Source organism: Electrophorus electricus, chromosome 1 (genome assembly GCF_013358815.1).
Source record: "Electrophorus electricus isolate fEleEle1 chromosome 1, fEleEle1.pri, whole genome shotgun sequence".
NCBI lineage: Eukaryota > Metazoa > Chordata > Actinopteri > Gymnotiformes > Gymnotidae > Electrophorus > Electrophorus electricus.
This window is the reverse complement of record NC_049535.1, coordinates 15,753,597-15,772,355: the sequence shown is the minus strand read 5'-3', so window position 1 is coordinate 15,772,355 and position 18,759 is coordinate 15,753,597. Positions and strand designations below refer to the sequence as shown.

The following is an 18,759-nucleotide window of genomic DNA, read 5'->3' as shown; positions in this document are numbered from 1 at the left end:
CCACTGTGCTCATCCATACTCACCTGAGAAGTGGAGACATCCCCCCACTGTGCTCATCCATACTCACCTGAGAAGTGGAGACATCCCCCCACTGTGCTCATCCATACTCACCTGAGAAGTGGAGACATCCCCCCACTGTGCTCATCCATACTCACCTGAGAAGTGGAGACATCCCCCCACTGTGCTCATCCATACTCACCTGAGAAGTGGAGACATCCCCCCACTGTGCTCATCCATACTCACCTGAGAAGTGGAGACATCCCCCCACTGTGCTCATCCATACTCACCTGAGAAGTGGAGACATCCCCCCACTGTGCTCATCCATACTCACCTGAGAAGTGGAGACAGGGCTCGGCATGACAAGATCATCCTTTTCTTTTGCTCCCACTATAGTGAACTAAGCCCCATGAGACTTGGACCGAGGCATAAGTCTGGAGGAAAGTGTCCTCTTGCCGAGTTTGGCTTATGCTTTCCACTCCAGAAGAGACTGCTTCCCTGGAGTTGTTTGTGTGTTAAAGGGGCAAGAAGAATCTCCAGAACACTCATATGGGATTTCATTATGACATCGCTCGGTGGGAATCGGAGCACTCTTCTTACAGAAAATAGGGCAAGTTAGTTGTCTTTGAGCAAATCAAATGATCACAGGGGTAGGACAAGGTAGGCATTCTACTGCCTCCTGAGCCTTTTTTACAGAGTTCATGTTAAACGAGCCCAGTTTACTCCATTCAGTTGTTTTTCATATGCTAGTTCTAGATGTTTTTGTGGAATTGAGATCAGCAGGCCTCAAACAATGCCCTGTTGGACCAGAACAAACGTTTCTTTGCTGTGTTAATACCACCAACATTTCCTAACTGAGGTTTTGAAAAGGTAATATTTTAAGCTTAAAAAAATCAGCATGCTACAAAGACCAACTTCCCTAATTGTCCAAAATCACAGCGATTTGTTTAGCAATGTTGTGTTATTGTGCTGTAAAAAGGCTTGCGCAATCTCGCCACAGCAGAAACATGGCAATTTACTACCTGGATGACTGTGATTCTCAACACCAAAAAACAGGAATGGGGATATGTGTAGCTGGCCTGTGTCTCAAGAGACTTTAAAATATGACTAGCTCATGGCTTCATCACACAATCACAAAGCTGCAATCAAAAGGGGTCGGCGGCCTGTCTCTGATTAACTGAAGCATCCTCTGTCCTTGGAGACTAGTCAAGATGGCCCTGTTGGTCATTTTTTAGCATGTCTGGAGCATCAGATTGCCTCTCACCCAAGCCTTGATTAGCTGTCTCATCGGCACTGAAAGGGAAATAGACAGTAGACCTCCCCCACTCCTGCCTAAGGTCTGGCCTGAGAGATTGGCTCGTCTGTGAAGGTCAACTGTCTGTGTGTAGTCTCAGTGAGCATCTGCGGTCACGAGGTCCATAATCATGTCTGGACTCACTCCAGTTTTTTTGTTGATATTGATGAGGGTAAGCCTGCTGAGTTGTGCATTCAGCACACAGGTAGATTTGTATGTACAGTGTGCTGGCCCTGTCAAATCTGATGGCTCATTCCAACAATACTCTCATCTCTTTTTAGTACTGTGGTCTAGATTCTGCAGATTCTGTGTGCTTTGGGGGTTGAAATCTCTCTTTTTTTGTAATTAGACTGTGGTCTGGTGTGGTCTATCATGATCAGTAGTGTCTGCTTTTTGTGGTCAGCAAAGTGCACTCCATATGGTCAGAAGAATGTGCTTTGTATAGTCAGTAGTCTGCTTAGTATGGTCAATAGAGTATGGTCAGTAGAGTATGGTCAGTAGAGTGCTCTCAATGTGGAGTCAGTGCTCTGTATAATCAGAGAGTTTGTGCTGGGTGGTCAGTGGTAGTTCAGCGTTTAAGGTAGATTAACAATCAAAAGGTTTCCAGTTCAAACCCTGCCACTGCCAAGTTCCCACTGTTGGAGCAAGGCCTTTAACCCCCAATTCCTTAAGTTGTATTCAGTCACTTTGATGAAAGTATCAGCCAAATGCTGTAAATGTCACTAGAGTGCACTCTGTAGGGCTGGATGATACTGCAAAAAAATAAATAAATAAATAAAAAAAATAATTAATCTTTCTTTTATTTAAACTCATATTACAGTGGACTTTGTTATATGACCAGTACAATCTAAAGTAGGCAAATAGTTGAAAAGATTGTTTTAAATATCCTCAACAGACTCAAAGCTGTGTAAGTACAACAAAATTGTACAAAATAAATAGAAGTGTTAAAACATAAAAATGCAATATTTATTAGCTACATCCATCCAAGAATACCCCTGGTCAATAGTTTTTCCTGGCATGAAACACCACTACATCAATAATTTCTTTCCACTGGGAGCTCTTGATGCATTAGACAATGAAGTAGCTAATGGCTCTTATGGTGGACATTTTTGGGTGTTGGAGGCCAACTTGTATTTTTGTTTGTATTGTAGTCTATGTGCTGGAACAAATTTATCGTTGTTGTAATAATTTCCATGTTACGATTTTTATGTCCAAGCTTTACTTTGTTTTGCTGTGTTCGCTGGTTACGCCTCTTCTGGTAATCTGACTGGACCGCATTGAGGTTAATGAGAATGGATTTACCCTAAACAAACATCACTCCTCACCGCATATGAGTCCCGCCTGAACAAGCTCTTTTCGCCGTGAACTGCTGCCTGTTAATTGTCATCATTTTGTGTTTTTTTAACAGTCTCAATTAACAATGAATTAATTGTGAAAATCATCCTGCACTATCTATATGTGGTCAGTAGAGGGCGCTATGTGTGCTCAGTAGTATATGGTTATTATTGGGATCTGTTGGCCCATGATCTCTTCACTGAAACACATCTAAATGAAAACCAGCACCAGCTCGACAGGATTACCCTTCCTTATCGTCCAGTCTCACCCCAGGGCAACTCTCTTTTCAAGGCAGCTTTGTTTGGAGGCTTTGTAGAACCTGAAAAGTTTTGAAGATTTTTACACATTTTGGGGGGGTAAAAAATTTAATTGTGCCAGATCTTTTTTTTTTTTTTTTTTTTTGGAGTAGCACCCAAGCATTTAATGTGTCTATTTCAGGTTCTGTGCAAAGATAAAATCTTGTTTTCTCACTTTGTAAAAGGTACTCCTAAAGGACCATGCTGGTTTGGTGTATGTCACAAAAGTGAGGTCTTTTCCTTAGAGCTGCCATGGCAACCTTGCCTGTGTGCAGACTGCTGGAAGGTAAAAAGCAGGACAAAATCTCCTCTTTAGCTCCTCTTTATGTCCACCTGCTCCAGACGTCTCCGGATCCTTCAGGGACCAGCCACTTTCTTGCATACTTCTGGTTTCAAGATTTATGAACCACTCCACAGGCTCATGATTCATAAAGGGCGGGGTTGAATTAAAATTATGATAACCGCCCACTGGCCTGTGATTTGTCTAATGAACTCCAGCCCCTGAGCAGCAGATGTAGTTTAAATGAGCAGTGTAGGGGTTGAAAACCAAATACCAGGATAAGTTGTTTTCAAAGGTTTTCCAAGTAGGCAAAGCTAGAAGAAATATTACAAAAATCAGTTAAAAGGCAGGAAAGCAAAGAAGAGCTCTGATATTCAATATTTTCAGAATCTATGAAAATCCAGAGATAACAAAACAGCAAAAATAAATAAATATATAAATACTGTATCTGTTTTTGAAATGCGATTCCAAAGTTGATTAGTATTCATTGGTTGTATTTGTTTGCTTGGCAATTCACAATAATCAAACAATGTTTTTGCAGAGGTGAGCTTTCCCAGTTTGCTATTACACAGAAAAGGCTGATAAGCGCTTTCTGAAGAAAGATTGTGTATGGGTGGGGGTGTAAACAGAGGTTTGTGTTTTCCAATGCAATAAGGTCACAACAGAGGCTGCCTCCAGTCAAAAACAACACATACGCATACACACACACACAACACAAACACACACATACACAACAAGCGCATATGCAGACTGTCTAATTAGCATTGAGTGGCATGTGTAAGTCATGGGTACAGATGACTTCTGGACGCGCACACACAACACACACCATTAGCCTGCCTGACGCATGAATCTGTTCCATTACCAATCAATTACCAGCCTCTCTCACACTGTCTTGAGGAGTGCTCTTCTTACACTCTACATCACTGTGAAGAGCATTCGATACCACACAACTGGCCAAAGTATCTCTTGCTGCAGATTGGACTGTAGCCCTGATTCCAGCCATCACTGGCATCTGGACCTCATTAGCTCTTTCTTGAGGGATGCACAATGCTGTATGTCTCATATTTCTGTGGTCCTGATCATGGAAACGAGGACAGTTCATTACGTTTTCCCTCCAACGCATGGCCAGGCAGTCACACCTGAGCAGAAAGCAAAGACAGGGTAATGAGATGACAGTAGTTTTAGACAGGTGAGTTTTGATTACATATTGTATTTCATGACAGCTGGGCATGACAGAATTTGGCTTCCTTTTTTCCACTAAGCTCAGTTATGTTAAGCAGTTCCATTGTCCATGTAATATTTAAACTGAGCATTAAGGCCTTGTTAAAATTCTTCCTCCCTCTCTCTTTCTCTTTCACATTCTTTTGTCTCTCCCCATCAAAATCACTGACATATTATGCAACATTCCAAAATATTATCCATAATAAATACTTCTTTTGTGCACCTCTTCTCTACGTGCTTTTCCTGTTCTGCTCTCTAAAATGTCATAAAAGATGAAAAGCAATGACCCAGTTGAGGAAACCTTCTTTTTAGTAAGAGTAGGAAACGGTGCTTGACAGACAGGTTTGGACAATAGGTAATCTGGGCTGGTCTCTGTGCACACAAAGAGGTTTTAATGAGGTGAGAGAGCTTTGTGAGGAAGAGGAGAGGCATTCTCCCAGAAGGCAAGACACATGGAAGGTGCAGAAGAGAGAGAGAGAGAGAGAGAGAGAGAGAGAGAGAGAGAGAGAGAGAGAGAATCACTATCATTCTCCCACCTCAATAGAAGGTTTGATCAATTCTCTCAGCAGCTGGGAGACAGAAGTGACAGCAGTCAATAGCTCATAGAGGTCTGGTTACTGTGATTACAACCCCTCACCCTATCAGACGTCACTCTACTACATTTCTCTGTCTCACTCACATACACACAGATATGGCATTTAAACTATTCTATTTAAATGTTTTGTGGTTTTGCCAAATGCACACTGCTGGTCTGCTACCATTCTCTCTCTCTCTCTCTCTCTCTCTCTCTCTCTCTCTCTCTCTCTCTCTCTCTCTCTCTCTCACTCTCTCTCTCGCTCTCTCATTCTTCCTCTCTCCCTTGGTCACACACATACACACCACAGAACCAAGTCTGTTTTTAGCAGACATGATGCCACAATCTTTCTGCAGTATTGTAAACAGATAACACTGTCCTAATTGAGGTCGTTAACCTTCATGGATTGTGAGGCAGAGGTGAATCCATGTTTAAGAACACCATGTTTACAGGTCACTAAATGGGAGAACTGATTAGCCTTTTTGAAATTTGGTGTTTACTACTGGTTTATATAAAAAGTGAACAAAAAATGTTCTAACTTCACAACACTACAGGGCTCCTGTGCAGTCAGACATGTATGAGATGAGGTCCAAATCATATGGAAACGATTGTATGCATTTTTTCTGGATCTGTCTGGATTTCATGGGGAAAGGTCCATGTCTTTACTTACTTGATCTTGCTTTTACCTCTTCCTGTTATCTCATAGCCCATTGCACAAGGTACAGAGTCAGTCCAGAAGAGCACGAACTGAGAGCTGTTCACGCCTTCCCATGCTGCTACACTCAGCCTCACTCGACTGGTGACCGTGGCCTCTTCCTGGTTGTTGCCTCCACATGCAACTGTTGCCTGTCTGCCCCCAGTCAAACTGAGACACTTCACCCGTAAAACCAGTGGATGTTCTTCTAAATCTAGTTTTTAAAAGCCAGCATGTGTATGATGTTTTCTGATTCCCGACAGCACATTTTATAGTTTGATTTTATGACCGATATTGTGAAGAAGGGCCACACCTGGTCAATAGGAATTCGAACTGGGTCAGTCAGACGTTCCATCAGAGGATGTCAGCCAACAGCTCTTCCTTAGGTAGCAAATAGGCGTTTAGCTGGGATGTTTATATTCCCAGCGGAAAGAGAAGACGTATGTGGGATAAAGGCCGAATTTTAATGTAATAATTTTTTTACTGCTAAAGAGAAATGCTGCATTATTTTGGACTGATAGATTTAATTTAATGACATGAGTAGCTTCATTTCTTTCTTTCTCATTTTTTTCCATTTAATCACTTTTCAGTGCCAATCAAATATTTTGAATGCAGTTTGAATGAATGCTGAATGATTTTGGCTCCACTGCGTCTGACATACTGGCACAGACATACTTTACATCACTGTGCATAAATTTAAGTGGCATTTTTTGTGAAAGTATTTTCAAGTACTCATTCAGGTATAGTGCTTATGTAAGAATGCAATGTAAAAATAAAATGTACCCGCAAATCAGCCAGTCAGATCACTCCATGCATGAAGTAAAGGCTTTTGCACTTTTCTAACTGCTATGCAGCATCCTGGAGAAAAAGGTAAATGATTGAAAATGACTTTTGATGTCTCTTTGTGAAATGTCACTATATATTTGACAGTGATGTCCTATACCTTGGCAAGCTTGTTGACTGCTCACAGTAACCTCATATAGTTTTGCTTTTTTTTTGTGGCCTTCTCAAACTGGAAATGCATTTCTGCTCGTATTGATGAAACATTTAGCATTAGAATGTCTCTTCTTCCAGTGTTGTCCATGTCAATGTATTACTGTTGGAGATGCAGGCTCACTAATTATGTTTATATTTCTATTGATAAACCAATGGATTGTTCAGAGCGCCACCACTGAAAACATTTATTAATGATTTAATTACATTATTTATTGGCTCATGATTGATTCCCACAATCTCATTATCGAAGGACAGTCAAGAGTACACAAAACAGAATTGAATAGATCTGCCTGTTGACAGTAATGTCATTTAATCAAAGTCAGGGCAAGAATGGTCACACTGTGCTTATTCATTCCTGGACTCATCTTGCCATTTCAGTTCAGCACAAATTTTTCACTTAATGTCACAGAGACACTAATAGCCATCTGTATCGACCGATGCAGAGTGTTATGCTTTATCAGTTTTGTTTGGAAGGAACCAAACGGCATAAAGGATGGAATGTATGCACGTGACATACTAATGCCACATCCACTGCCATGCTAGTTTCACCACTGAGGAGAGAACATTGACCATCAGCCAATCAAAATTCCTGTGGTCAGAAACTGATTAGGTATGGCCTGGGGGCAAAAGGTAGAGAACTCTCAGAGAACAGCTTGAACAGGCAACCTACACTGACTGGAAGCATTATACTCATTGGTTCTGAATACACAGCTGAAGGCCAAATAAACGAAATATGATCTTTAAAATATAATGTGTATGTGACATGTTTATCTTCGACTGCATCACACAGATGGTGGGGAGGATTAAAGCTGAAAGCGAGTGCAGAAAACCAACCCACAGGTGTACATAGCCTTGCTTTCTAGAGCTGATGAATGTAAGTGGCATTAGAGGAGATCTCTTGATGCTGGTGGGAATCTTCAGGCCCAAGGCCAGAGCCTCAGGCACTGTTAGAATTTTCTACAATGCGAATCCATTTTCTGTACAGTACAGTGTTTTCTATCCAGCCGTATTAAAGGTCTATCCTCTGTCATGTTAGCTTGTCTACACTTAGATAGGTCAAATATGGTTTGAACCAGTGACAGACGGCTGTATCATTTTTGATACAGTGTATTCTATCATGTCTGAACATGTTACACTTGCTGTGTCATATACATATATCCACTTATTCATCTGCTTTGCCATCTATATATACTCACATATCTCTGAATAAAGTGTGCATGCTTCTCAGCATCTGTGACTCAGTATCACTCATTCTGAGAAACGTGCCCCAGGGGCCTGAGGAGGTGAAGCAGACAGTGGGACCAGAGGGACAGGCTTAAGGAAAATAGGGAATTTTTCCTTACAGGTGCTATATTTGAGAGGGCTCAGTGCAGGCTGTACTTGATGAAGTCAAGTATATTAGAGTGGATGGAGGGCTGCAAAACCACCAGGGGGCTTGGGGGAGTGCACAAAATCAATTAAATGCTCTTTTCAGGCCAAAGAATATTAATGGATGTTAATGCCAAGGAAATATAGATGGTTATTTTTCTCTTGCAACTTGGTACAGGTTTACACAAAGAAAGAAGGTTCTGTGAAGAGCAAAGCCATAAATTTATAGAATTTATATTATTCTGATCAATGCTGAACAAAAAAATAATAATGGTGTGCTGGCAATTATAGACTATAGACAAGTTTTATTCACAAGCTCAACAAAGTAATACCATAGCACAGATACGATGTTACACCATGTGCTATGGTTTGTGGAAAGTTGTGTGTCTTGTGTGATTTGCAATTGTCGGTATGTCTGTGAAGGTTCTCACTGGTGGTAAGTTAAGGACATATACTATGATGTTGATGATTTCAAGGGCTTCACCTGACTGGTCAGAAGTTCACCTGCCAAAAATTAAAAAAAAAAAAATCTGTAGGCAATTCATAACATCCCAAAACTCTTTAAAGGTTATGACATATGTTGTGTTATGTTTTTGTGCCATTAGATTTTTATCAAGTGGACTTTTGCAAATGTCTCCTGGTCTGAGTAGGTTCTCTGTTTATTTTGTTCATTGTTAGTGTAGTAATATATGGTAGACTAGGAACCCCTTGGGAGGGTTAGAGGATTTTAGTAAGAAAGCGATTCATATAAAAATAGACCTTTAGAAAAATCTAAGATCATCTAAGATATATGTAATATGAGCTTTCAAATTATAATGTATAGGTGGTGGTTTTATTGCTTCCTTTTCATGTCTAACTTTATTTCTTCAGCTGTTTAACTAATAGTTCACTATTACATCCACAGATCCATCACCTCCGAAAGGGTTATGGCAAAAAGAAGAAAAAAGAAAAAAACGTTATGGTATGCCCTGCATGTTAATTTATAGCAAAACAAATAATGAATTCGCATTTTAATGACCCACCATATACACAAGTGGAAGGCAGAGATAAAGATCACTTAGAACATTAACTGCAAGCACGCATACTGCAGAAACCAGCAGACACAGTATCCTGCTTTTCAGGTCAAGTCATTTCTTTTGCTGTTTTAGCCTTATTTTCTTTCATTTTTACAACTTTGTTACATGTCCTTTACATTATTACATTATGTACTAATATAAAAATAATGTACAGCATTATTATTATTATTATTATTATTATTATTATTATTATTATTAATGTTTAAAAACTAAGTTAATTTGAAATGTATGTTCACTGTATTTAAGCCATGAGGTTTTTGTCATATTCTTAGAGGAGAATTAGACATCTGCCCCTAAGTATGTCCAGCATGATGTCTGGAGGGTGATTACTCAGGGTTTGCCGCAGCAGACAGTACAGGCTACTTCTGGTTCTATGATGCAGTTATTTACCACTTCAGCAATATCTCAAGGGGAAACGAAAAGGAATGGGCATAAGGTTTAAAGCATGCACTACATATATCAACTTGTATTGCTATGCTTGTTACAGGCAAGCCTTACTATATTGCTACACTTGCTACACTACTACAGCCTTTCTTATGTAGTTAATGTTAGGGTTTCGTGAGGTTCAGGGCTACTGTCCTATAATATTACTGGAATCAATGTCTAGTATAGTAACACCATTTTGTGTCCCTGTGTGCATGATAGTTATTATGGCTGTTTTTGTCATTGTTGCTGTTTGCTGGCTTGCTTTCTTGTCTGATTTTATTTATGCATTTATTTTCAACACAGTCCAAATAATGGGTGGAGTGATTACTTTTCAACTTCTCACTCTCTTATCAGGACAAGCTCTCGATTTGTCACACTTTGTGTTTAGGAATTGGGGGACTTATAGTAAGGTATGAGTCATGTGTTTGCTGGTGGGGTTTTGTTTCTATAGCCCTAAACTCTCACATAACATTATGCCTCCTCTTTTTAGTACATCAGTACAGGTATAATCTCTATTGTAGGAGAGAGTAAACTCAAGAGTGCTATGGTAGGTACTCACAATCAATGCAAAGAGAACCATTTTATGTTGGCATGCACATTGTGTCTATTGATATACATTTCGCGCATTCCTGATGGAACTGCAACTTAAAATCGAGAAAAAAGTTAAATAAAATATTTCAAACAGAACTTCAAGATTGTATTCTTTATATTTAATCCAATTATTTAATCCTTCAGTGGGTTTTTGAAATTAGAATTTGTTGTCAAACTCTTTAAGGATAAAGGTGATGCATTAAGCCATCAATGTTAGATTTACATGGAACACTGCTTGCTCTTCTCCATTCAGTACTGCTATTGAATTTCTATATTCTTAGGTCAAAGCTTCCACTGTGATGAATGTGATCAGTGCTGTAACTGCTGGGATAGCCATCATCATACTGGCTATGGATTTGTCATTTTTTGTGTATCCTGCCTGTACTGGGAACTGTACCTGTGGGAGATACTACTTTCAAAGAACAAGCTGATGATTTTTTATTTTTAGATAAAATGGACAATCAAAATAGCCAGTCTATGATTATATACATGGTAAATACATAGGTAGGACTTCCTGATTGTGATTTATTTCTGATTTTAAAAAATCAAAATGCCCAATCTGTAGGCTCACTGATTGTCCACACAGTGAGCTGTCTATAAGTACAGTCAGTGTCTGAAAACATCCCCAAGTCACATTTAAAGACTTTAAATGCTACTTCAAATGTAATTTAAGACTAAATTTGCAATGAGGATTTACAAAAAATTAAATCATTGGAATAACTCATAATTAAATATTATATTGTAAACACAGCCACTGAGGAACAGATACTTTCATACTAATGTTGAAGGCTATAAGAACACTGAATAAACCAAGTGGGCAAGAATCTGACAACCAGACTATGTACAAAAACGACAGCATGATACTGTTAGCAGTGAATACAGATCTGTGTAACCGATTCTTTCTTAGGGTAGCCTGCACAGCAAGCTATGCTACTTCATTGTAATATTCAAACATAGCTAGCTAGATAAGGCTAGTAAAGCAAAATATGTAGCTCCACAATTATAAATATAAACATGTTGAGAAGGACAGCATCAGATGAATCAGCCTGACTAGAATTTCCTCTCAAGCTCCAACACCACTTGTTATTTGGTAAAAAATAAAATCTAGCCAAACAAACTAAACTCTAATCTGTTAGTAATCCATTAGCTCACCTGTGCAAAAATGTTGATGCTGACAAGTTATTCAAATTTCTAATAAAAATGTTGTCAGGGTAATAAACTTTTTAAAACAGCTTAGCTAAGTCAAATGATCGAGTGAATTTCTTCTCTGTCGGTGTAAAAGGTTCACAAATGATCACTGGGTGTAGTAAAGTGAGTGGGAATGTGTTTCTCCCCAACGTAACTTAAGTATGGAAACAAACCCATGCCACAAACCTCTTAAAAAATTATACCAGAATGTAGCTTGTCATCTTCACTAGATTTACAATCGATGATTGAGTAGCTGAGACTAACTGTGTTATTCCTTGGAATTTAATTTGCGAACTTCGAATGGGCCCGCAACAAAGATACATGTCTGAAGCATAACATTTAAGACAGTGCAACTTCAAATTTAATTTCAAACTTAAGCCTTCATTCCTTGAGTAAATGTAATTTCCTAAAAATGAAGACTTTTTAAGGACCTGCTAGCTCCCTGGGTACAATAATTACATTTGTGTAATCTGTCTTGTATTAATCTACATTGTACCTAAATACAGTCCAAAACATGGATTACTAATTATTGCACTGTAGTGCTTGGCTTGTCCATTTCTGTATCTCTGCTTAAACACACTGTAGTGCATGATTCCCTGATTTTCATAAATTGCACCATATCAAGATAATCATTTATTTCCTTACCCTGGATTAACAACATTTTTATCTAATCATCCTGTGACATCATCCTGTGAATTTGATAACTGACCAGCAGTGTTATTTGGTATGACATCTTGCTATCTTATACATGTGAAATATAATTCATCTGCTCAGTTTATCTGTGGATTAGGATAAATTTGTTGTACATTCATTTCACGGTATTACCTTTCAATATGTAAATAGCTCAGAATCAATGTGTTTGTTGTTATGTCTTCAGCAAATAGCAGGATCCAGTTTGGTATCAGTTACATACTTGAGAATGGCAACTGCAGAGGTGCAGATTGATCTCACAAATTTGTGAATGGAAAATTATCCAGGATGATGTGCCACTCATGAAACTCACAATGTGCAAACACAGACACACAAACAGAATGTGCTGTCCTCGACATTGAAAATAAGGGCGTTTTGTTTTTTGCTTGTTATGTACCTAGTTTGCCAGTTTCACTGGCACTACGTAGTGTTGCTGCTGCTGTTTGTGCTTCAGCTCGTCATCTCCATCTGCATCTCCATCTGCATCTGAAGTGTAATGGTGTTTCTGGTCACACACCACACACCACTAAAGTCTACTTTACTCTAAAGTCTGCTTTGCACTAAAGTCTGCTTTACTCTAAAGTCTGCTTTGCACTAAAGTCTGCTTTACTCTAAAGTCTGCTTTGCACTAAAGTCTGCTTTACAATAAAGTCTACTTTGCACTAAAGTCTGCTTTACTCTAAAGTCTGCTTTGCACTAAAGTCTGCTTTACAATAAAGTCTACTTTGCACTAAAGTCTGCTTTACAATAAAGTCTACTTTGCACTAAAGTCTGCTTTACAATAAAGTCTACTTTGCACTAAAGTCTGCTTTACAATAAAGTCTACTTTGCACTAAAGTCTGCTTTACAATAAAGTCTACTTTGCACTAAAGTCTGCTTTACAATAAAATCTACTTTGCACTAAAGTCTGCTTTACACTAAAGTCTGCTTTATATTTATTTTACAAAAAAAATAAAATAAACAAACAAATAAAAGGGGGAAAAGTCAGTACAGATATTTTGAGTTCATATTGTCAGCCTGTTGCAATTTATATGTCCTAACTTCAGTGCCAGATCTAGACTCTGGGCCCTAGGCAAACATTCACAGGGGACCCTCCAACCAGCATTCATAGCCATTATGTTATTAATAATCTGACACCATCAAAAAAATGCTAAATACACACATTTTATTTCACAAGTTAACAGTGCTATTATATTTTTAAAATATAAACTTGTGATTCAAAAATATGAATACTACAGCTATGGAAAATACAATAAAATATACAAACCACACTGCACATATAGCACAATATACTCCAATAGACTTCAGTAATTTAGACTAACTACACTTGTCCAAATTTCTTTTCATCTAAATTTCAAAACTTAGCATTCATAGCTTGACAGTTAGCTCGGTCAGACAATTAGCTATAGAAAAACTAATGTGCAAGTTAACCGATTTCCCCCATTATTTGTGTCCTGTAAAATGACAGGCAAAACATTACTCTAGAAATTGCAGAGACCATATTTATTTCAATAACAATGCTCCAAGTTGTTGTATTACATGTATTACTTGGTTGTATTACAACCAAGTTGTATTACATGTAGGCTTTCAATAGCTATCAAATTAATATGTAATTAGATATCTTCATGCGCAAACTGAGCCATAAATATCTGGAAATGCAAACTATGATGATGAGCCTGATCATACTGCCAGCACTTGCACTTTGTACTGACATTACACAGATGCATACAGAGAAATATTCACTAGGAGAGTTACTGAGACAAATCTGTGAAACATGGAATTATGTAAAGAGAATAAAACTCATCTTACAACATACTAGGAGAGAGAAGGATGCCTCAATGTGTCTCTTTAAGAGGATGGGAGAAACCAGCTGCAGTTCAGAACAATAGGGAGAGTCCTCCTACACACACAGAAAAGCTAGGAAAAGAACATGATACAGAAACCAAGGCTTGTTAGATAAATAACCGATGAACGATTTTGCACTGAAGTGTATAGTCAATGTTAGAAATGTCTTTTACATACATAGCTAAGTGTGCATGTTTAGCAGGAACACTGCTCATACGATTGGTTTGACCTGCAGGAATGTGGCAGGAAAATCAGCATATAAAAGCTGCTACCCTGGCCAGTCACTAGGAGGCTGGACTAAAGTGAGCACAGAAGAGATGGTTAGCTGTGCAGCTTGGTTCAGGCAGTTGAGTTTGTGACCACATGGTGACTGTTGTTTTTTTTGTTTTTTTTGTCCCTTTTGAACAGACTGGACTGTCTTTTACAGTGTATGTACACTCAGACTTGGAGGCTCATTCAAGCCATTTTATTTATGTATATTTACTTGTTCTGTTAGATTTTTTCCCTTTTTTCTAACTTTTCTACTTTTTTAATCACTTGAATTCACTTGATTAGAGTTGGCTCCTTTGAGTCTTGGCTAATTTCATGATCAACTTGATCAGTGCAAGTAAAACTACACAAAAGCTACTCAAATCACACAGTGCATGGGACTTACTAATCTTAGTGGGCAAGCTACCAGTGTTAGTTTATCTTAGACATTTGTTTCCTTCTCTCAAGCAACGTTCCATGTGAAGCCCAAAATAAAATGACTCTTTTTGTCTTGCAAATTCATTTCTTAGTCTACAAAATGCTTTTTGATACAAGAAATACATTTAATGAGTCAATGAATTAATTTCATGGCACCCAATGAATATTGTGAGTCAAGACTTGAATTGCAGAACTCTCAAAATGCATTTTGTCATGAAAGAAACCACTTTGGCCACATAATTTCATTTTTTTTTCTTTTCAAGCCTTAATGAATGGAGGCCTTTTGGTGAATCATTAAACCAATTTTACAAAAAATGATGGAAGGTTGGGAGGCTGCATCAGTTATTTAAAATGCTACAATTTTTGACCTTGAGGGTCTCTGCAGACATGGAGACTATGGAAGCAACTATTGGAGTAATAGCAGGGTACTAAATGTAATACATGTAGGCCTAATTAAACCCTGTAGCATTTTTTAAAAATAAATTGTCTTAATGCTGCTTCAGGTTTGAACAGGATCATCTAATTACAGTAGCGTACCATTTATAGTGTTAATGTTACATATCCAATTAGACTAGATTTTTAAATGGATAAAGTGAAAATAATTATCTAAATATTATGATTTTCCTCATCATTTTTAGGAGCCGATATATGACGATGTGGAAAGCTGTTCTCCAGAAGTTCCTGAAAACCAATGTGAAACTCCTTAAATTGGATGGAACTGGAGGCAACTCTTTCTGTTTAACTGGAAGGATTTTAAGGTCTTTAAGAGTTATTTAGTCATTATTTAAAAGTCCCAGCAGCCACAGACAGTTTTTTTAATGAATTTTTAAAGTACATCAATGTCATGGTTGCCCCTCCTCTGGCGCAGCAGTTCCCATGGCAACACTTTGCCATGAATTGTTTTGGTTCTCTTCCAGATTCTGCCAGTGGGTAAGTTCATCCACCACCTGTACCTGAGTAACCATACACATACATACATCTAGTTTGCATTCCTTATTTCCGTGGAAGGAAGAACCATGTGGATGAAGTAGTAGGCTTTTTTTTTTAAAAGCATATCAGATATAATCACATGTAATGTTTACAGCATTTAGCAGATGCTTTTACCCAAAGTGACCAACAATTTTGACTGAATACATCTTGAGTAAGAGCTTTGCTCAGGCATCCAACATTGACAACTTGGCAGAGGCTTGAACTGGCAACCTTCTTACTAGTCTTACTAGTCAAGTACCTTAACCACTACCCTCGCCACTGGCGTTGGACTACCATTTTGGGCTGCTAGACTAAGAACATTTCCAAAAGTGTTGGCTGTGGAGTAAACTGAGCCAGAGCCTTGAGGGTAAGTTGAACCAGTGCTACATCTGACCCCCTTAGTTTTACATGAAGTTAAGTCTGATATATGGTGTTTAAATTGGTGTTGCATCCTAACAATTAATAACGGACATTATATTTCATGTTTTAGATGTTACACGTGAACAGCTGACATGCCATGTCACTAATTACAGAAGAAAAACAGGTAGGGGCTCCACATCCCTGTGGAGAAATTCTTTATATTTCCCTGCAACCTACATGCATGGAAAGTTCAATGATTTCTACAGTTTTCTGTCATAATCAAGTAGGCCTGATTTTAAAATATATGCAACTATACCAAACATGTGGTTGGGAGTCTACACTGAAAGGGGAAAAAAAAAAATCTGTGGATGTTACTCAAAAAATAAAAGTTTAATTCCATTTAAAATTATTTCTTAATCCCAGACTTTTAGCAAACCATCATCAGTTAGTATTTTAGATTAATTTAATGAACAATCCTATCAGTACAATGAGGGATTTAATTATTAAAAGCAATATTTGGAATTATACTTTAAATCTAGTTAATACAATAGTTTAAACTGTTTTCTCTGAATGCTCAACTTACCTTATCATCTGGATCATCTTACCCCTAACATGGTGCAAGTTGATCCACAATAACACTTTTTGGGGACCCAATGTTGTGTTATCTATTTGAATCTTCTCATGTGTGGTTAGAGAATGACAGACATCAAATCTATATTAAAGGGAAGGACTACTTGTGGAGCTTTTTTCTGCCTGTCACTTTTGGGAAAGTAAAAGAATAAAGCAAGGCTCTATATCACTCACAAAATTCTGAGCAAGCAGCATAACTGATTATGAATGAATGTAAGGAGGTAAGACATCTGCTCATGTTACATCTGGCCATGCTATAAATAACAGGTAACCTCTGGTGACAACAAATGGATTTAGTTGATTGCAGGAGTGTATTCTCCATATTATTGGTTTCTCCATATTATACACAAGCTCTGTACAGGAATGTGAACTATTATGATTTCTCACATATAACAATGTAGTACTATAAAACATTTTGGGGTAAAAACACAAAGGAAGAAAAAGAACCATGAATCACACCAGCAAACATGGGTCAATATAGCAATTATCTACCTAATATCTAGACATTAGGAAACAGCAGCCAGTGGTATATCCAGTTCCAGCTGTCAGACCTGCTGTCCCTCCCCTGACGTGAAGAAGTAAAGAAACAATCAAACAAATAAATAAACAAATGTGAAACAAAACAAAAGCAAATGCTGCCGTTCTACCAAAAGAAAACTAATCCAGAATCCAAAACATAAAACAACATGAAACAGATGAAAGCCAGTTGACCTACCTGTCCCTGGAGCTGGCAACAGTAAGACAGCCCAAGAAAGAGAAGTGAAGAGAAAAAAGAATCCCCTGGTGTAGTAAGTAAATGACACCCACTGGTTAGCTGGAAAGCCCATCCACAGCCAGAAGAGGGAGGCAAACAAGCTAAATATATGTCATACACATAAAAAGAAAATCTCCTATTTTAGAAAGTTCACCATAACATTTCAGCTCTTATTTGGATTTATTCATATCTGACTTATCTTCAATATGTCAGTAAAACTGCTGCAGTTGAGTAAAAATAAATTACTTCTCATTTACATACTGTTGGCTCCTGAGATATTGTGCCAATATTGTGATAATGATTAGCAAATGACATATTACATATGTCTGGGGGTTATGTTTGGGCAGTCTGAATTCACTATTCACCATCACAGTGTAGTCTTGATTCCCAGGTGTAAATATCATCTGGACACAGAGCACAGGAGTCTGAAAGAGGAGCGTGTTTTAGATTCGTGTCATTAGTGCAAGGGTTACTCAAAGACACATGACCATAGAAGGCGTCCTGCCTACATCTGTTGTAAATAGTTGACATTCTAATGCCAATCAGACTCATGAGCTGTACTATATCTGGATGTCACCGCAAACTCGTGAGCGGCTTTTCACTCTGACAGAGGTTACGTGTGATTGGACGATTATTGACTGATGTTCTGCCTCTCCTTGTGTCCACATTCTCCTGCTTTTAATCATTTATAGGAGTAAAATTAATTGTTTTTAACCCTGCCGATATCCTGCAGAGTGCTAGCGGATTAGCACTGAACTCACTGCCTCACTGCTCCAGAGTCACTCCGTCTTTTTCTGCAGCCATCGTTAAGCTCCAAAACAAGTCCATGTTCACGGTTGGCAATGTGGAGGAATTAAACGCTAAATGAGAGCACATTACATAGGTAGATCTATATCATGGATTGATCTTCTGGTGCCTGGAGGTGCCCACAGCTATCCCTTATCCCCTGATTCACCAAGGACTGGATAGGTAGTTGATGAGTTCAGTCTGCTATCACATTCCAGGCCTGAGAGTAGAGAACATTGTTCCATATATCATATGGCTACTATACTATATAGAAATAGCCTACTATATACTGTATACTGCATAATGCACTCAGTATATACTGGATGCTGTATAATGGGTACTGGTCCCAGTAGAAGTATGTAGTATAGTATCCAGTATGTGACAAACGCAAACCATACTAGGTTCCGTGAAGGTTCTGCCCGTTGGGAAAAGTTTTCTGCCACATTGCATGATGGGATGCAGTACACCACAAAGATAGTTCTGGTTGTGTACTGGTATATTTGGCAGAAATAGTACGTCATCTGTTTATCTTTCATGTACTGGAAAAATGTTTCCAGTACATGAAAGATAAGAGGATGATGTACTATTTCTGCCAACAGCATACGGTATACTGATTTGGAGCCCAATCTGTACACAAGTAGGCTATTTCGAACACAGCAATGGGTAGTTTGCTATATGCCAACTAAACTTACAGTCTGTTTA

General features: G+C 38.4%; 1 long non-coding RNA gene across 4 annotated transcripts; it reads right to left on the bottom strand.

The window, feature by feature from the left end:
- Positions 1 to 2,093: 2,093 nt before the first annotated feature.
- LOC113567885 lies at positions 2,094 to 17,318 on the bottom strand. Of its 4 annotated transcripts, none has more exons than XR_003409511.2 (5): positions 17,233 to 17,318; positions 17,010 to 17,082; positions 13,843 to 13,943; positions 12,424 to 12,512; positions 2,094 to 4,341 (listed from the first exon to the last, which is right to left on the bottom strand). It is a non-coding gene; the product is annotated as an uncharacterized LOC113567885 (long non-coding RNA). The 4 variants fall into 4 exon arrangements; XR_003409512.2 differs by lacking the exon at positions 2,094 to 4,341 and adding an exon at positions 8,269 to 8,559 and having other exon boundaries at positions 13,836 to 13,943; XR_003409510.2 differs by lacking the exon at positions 2,094 to 4,341 and adding an exon at positions 8,271 to 8,559.
- Positions 17,319 to 18,759: the final 1,441 nt, after the last annotated feature.